Source organism: Stegastes partitus, unplaced genomic scaffold (genome assembly GCF_000690725.1).
Source record: "Stegastes partitus isolate 25-593 unplaced genomic scaffold, Stegastes_partitus-1.0.2 Scaffold751, whole genome shotgun sequence".
Classification (NCBI taxonomy): domain Eukaryota; kingdom Metazoa; phylum Chordata; class Actinopteri; family Pomacentridae; genus Stegastes; species Stegastes partitus.
The window spans coordinates 27285-32002 of NW_007578482.1; positions in this window are offsets into that span (position 1 = coordinate 27285).

Below are 4718 nucleotides of genomic sequence, written 5' to 3' on the forward strand. Positions count from 1 at the left end.
TACAATAATTAAAAAGGTACAACCAGCAAGCCATAATCTTATCAAGAAGTCCTAAACTACCTAAAAAATCTACCTGTTACATTTCCTTTTATACCCTTGGAGCTGATTGAGGACCTTTGTTTCTATCCAATCACAAATCTTTACCACAGCACTGATTATAAGAGAGAGGAAACCAACCAAAGCACTGCTATGCCAACGTGTAAAGCACGCAGATCAACAATGCCAAGAGGAAAGGAGACATCCAAGGACATCAGGAAGAAGGTGGTAGCAGCCCATCAGTCTTGGGAAAGCTACAAGACCAACTCCAAAAGATTCCAGCTCCATCCATCCACTGTAAGATAAATCATTTACAAATGGAGGGCACTAAGCATCACCACGACTCTGCCGAAAAGTGGACGGCCATTAAAACTTTCACCAAGAAGCACCAGAAAAATAATAAACCAGGTAAAGGCCAACCCACACATCACCTCTGGAGAGTTACAGACCTCTCTGGCAGCATCTGCGATAAATGTACGTGTCTACAATCAGGCGAAAAAGGAATAGACACGGCATTCATGGGAGAGTTGCTAGAAGGAAGTCACTGCTCTCAAGACAGAAGAAAGTTGCTTGTTTGAACTTTGCCAGACAGCATTTGGACAAACCAGAGGCCTTCTGGAAATCCATTCACTGGACATCCATCCATCATCCATACACTTCTTAATCCACACTAGAGACAAACAAACACACTCACATTCACGCCTATGGACAATTTAAAAACACCAGTTAACCTCAGCATGATTCAAGACTGTGGGAGGAAGCCTGAGAATCTGGTGAGAACCCATGCTGCACAAATCTCAGACATCCTAACCACGATGCAAATCGGGGATCTTCTAGCTGCAAGGCAACGGTGCTAACCACCGAGCCTGAGCAGCCCATTCTCTGGACAGACCACAAGCGCCATGTTTGGAGGAAAGTCAACACTGCATAGCAAAGTAGAACCTCCTCCCAACAGTGAAGCATGGTGATGGAAATGTGAAGGTCTGCACTTGCTTTTTTGCCTCTGGGCCTGGGCGACTCCATACTATCCAGGAAACCATGAATTCTCAACAAATTCTTGACCAGAAAATCCTGCCATCAGTCAGGGAGTTGAAGCTGGGACAGAAATGGATTATCCAACAAGACAACAACCCAAAGCATTACAGCAAAATTACCAGGGAATGGTTTAAAAGAAAGAATATTCGCACTCTGGATTAGCCCAAAGTCTGAACCTCAATCCCATAGAAATGCTGTGAGACCTGAAGTGGGCGGTACATGCCAGATGTCCCTCCAGCCTCTTTCAACTGGCTGAGATCTGCAAGGAGGAGCAAGCAAAGATCCACATGAGCAGATGTGGAACACTGGTTCGTGATTACAGAAGATGACTGGCTGAAGTAATGGCTGTAAAAGGGGGTGCCACAAGGTAATAATTAAAAGGGTTCATAGTAGATTTCAGTTTTTTGAGAGATAAATTACTTTTGTTGAAAAAATCATGAAAATATTTCTGTTTTTTTTCTGCGTGTTCCTTATTTGGAAAATCTGCTTTTCAAATTGGGATTTGGATGTTCATTTCTCAAGGATATTTGAATTATTTTTTTACACAAACAATGGCAATGTTTGGTGGGTTCACAAACTTTCAAGCAGCACTGTATGTCTGATGTCAGATGTAACTGAATCCAATGTTTCTGTGACTTCCCAAACAGACTGAGGGCTTCTGGAAACTGTCCAACTGACAACAGAATTTCTGCTTTGTCCCCTGCAGTTGCAATCAACTGCTTGAATTGATTGATTCCATACACTGCCTGGCCAAAAAAAAAGTCGCCACCAAAAAAAAAAGGTCATACACTCTAATACTTTGTTGGACCGCCTTTAGCTTTGATTACGGCACGCATTCGCTGTGGCATTGTTTCGATAAGCTTCTGCAATGTCAAAAGATTTATTTCCATCCAGTGTTGCATGAATTTTTCACCAAGATCTTGCGTTGATGATGGTAGAGTCTGACCGCTGCGCAAAGCCCTCTCTAGCACATCTCAAAGATTCTCAATGGGGTTGAGGTCTGGACTCTGTGGTAGCCAATCCATGTGTGAAAATGATGTGTCATGCTCCCTGAACCAGTCTTTCACAACTTGAGCCTGATGAATCCTGGCATTGTCATCTTGGAATATGCCTGTGCCATCAGGGAAGAAAAAGTCCATTGATGGAATAACCTGGTCATTCAGTATATTCAGGTAGTCAGTTGACCTCATTCTTTGAGCACATACTGTTGCTGAACCTAGACCTGACCAACTGCAGCAACCCCAGATCATAACACTGCCCCCACAGGCTTGTACAGGAGGCACTAGGCATGATGGGTGCATCACTTCACCTGCCTCTCTTCTTACCCTGATTCGCCCATCACTCTGGAACAGGGTAAATCTGGACTCATCAGACCACATGACCTTCTTCCATTGCTCCACAATCCAATCTTTATGCTCCCTAGAAAATTGAAGCCTTTTTTTCCGGTTAGCCTCACTGATTAGTGGTTTTCTTAAGGCTAAACAGCTGTTCAGTCCCAATCCCGTGAGTTCCCTTCGCATTGTGCGTGTGGAAATGCTCTTACTTTCAGTATTAAACACAGCCCTGAGCTCTACTGTTGTTTTTCTTCGATTTGATCTCACCACACGTTTAAGTGATCGCCGATCACGATCATTCAGGATTTTTTTCCGGCCACATTGTCCCCACTATCCTTCCAGTTTTTAATAATGCGTTGGACAGTTCTTAACCCAATTTTAGTAGTTTCTGCAATCTCTTTAGATGTTTTCTCTGCTTGATGCATGCTAATGATTTGACCCTTCTCAAACAGACTAACATCTTTTCCACGACCACGGGATGTGTCTTTCGACATGGTTGTTTAGGAAATGAGAAGCAAGTCATTGCACCAGTTGGGGTTAAATAACTTGTTGCCAGCTGAAAGATAATCGCCCATGCAGTAATTATCCAATAGGAGGCTCGTACCTATTTGCTTAGTTAAATCCAGGTGGCGACTTTTTTTTTGGCCAGGCAGTGTATTTAGAAGACTGCAACTGACCTCTGACTGATGTGATTTCATACTGGATCATTCCGGCAGAGATCAGTGACTGTGTCAAACATGTCATTTTTGATGTCTGTGAAGATTCTCAGTCATCCAGGTCATGGTTATTCTGGTAGATTAATCGTAGCAACTGGACTTGCTTGAGTTCCTTGAGGATGTTTCACCTCTCATCCAAGAGGCTTCATCAGTTCTGACTGACTAGTTGGGAGTTCCAGATATTTACATCCTTAAGGAGTCATTAACACCTGAGTTTTCAGTTGGAGGTTGTTACTCCTCCCCCTCATTATGCAAGTCTTTAGTGCTCCCCCTACCACAATGGGGTTCGTTAAGGTCTTTTGTGGTTGGGTGTGAATGTGGTTTCATCTTCCTGGGGAGAGATCTTAGGACTGAATTGTAAACAGGTGAGAGGTGATGCCTCAGACCTCTACCTCTGTAAAGGGACGGTGATTTTTGAAACCAACATGAAATGTGAAAAGAGGACAAACTATGGAATTGTACAGTAACAGTGAGGAACATGTCAATACTCTATCTTTTCTTGAAACTATTCAACTGGCTGTAGAAGATATTTGACTTTACGGTGACCAAGACTCCATGAAAGGACACAAACATAGTTTCGCTTCCTGTGCTGGTTACTGATGTCATTAATTCAGTGGTTTGAAAATCAAATTTGACAACAAGCCTCAGCTAACATAAAAGTAGCCAAAAACAGCCAAATATTAGAAATACGTAAGTATTTCTGCAGTGCCATATCGGTGACCCTGTAAAGGGCACAACTGAAGTCAGATGTGTAGAATACCATTTCCTTCAAAAATTCAAATAGAAATCTTAAACATACAGCTGTAACTGTCATAAAATGTCTGATTTCTGGCAGAACACAAATGTAGCACTTTGCTGAAAAGAGCTGGTACGAGCGAGTACAGTGATTGATTTTAATGGCTTCATAAACAACTATATAAAACAGTTCATAAAAATTCATGCACTTTCAGTGTAAATTCATTTGGAAATATAGAGGAAATTTATGTACAAGACTGTGAACCATAACAGTGACTTCATTCAGTTGGGTGGTTCACAAATATACTTGGCTGCATAGAAACATCGACATTATTATTGCCTACACAGAAAATAAACTGAAACTTAAAGGAAAAAAAAGTCATGTAAAAAGTCTAGTTTATTTAAGATCCACCCACGTCTTTTTTCAGACTGCTACTGACAAAAGTCAGTTCCTGCCAACTTACTGATTTTAATACACTGAGACAAAAGAACTAAGCACTAGTGAATAAAACTGAGCATTGTCAAAGAACTTTCCCTTTACCAAAAGTTACATTCTGAAAGCATTATCATAAAAGAACTATTTTACAGAAACCCACTTGTAAAACAACAAAAAAGCCTGAGTTCATGGGAAAGAAGAGTTATAATAAATTCAAAAAGCCTGAGGAAAAGACCATTGATTTACTATTTTACAAAAAAATTTACAACAGTATCATTAAAAAAAACCAAACAAAAACAAAACATGATAGAAGTTACTATTAAAAAAAAAAAAAAACACGTCTTTTTTTCTTTCGTTTTTTTTCTTTTTTCTTTTACAGCTATGTTAATTAAATAATTCACGCTTGGTGGAAAAAAAAAGAAAAAA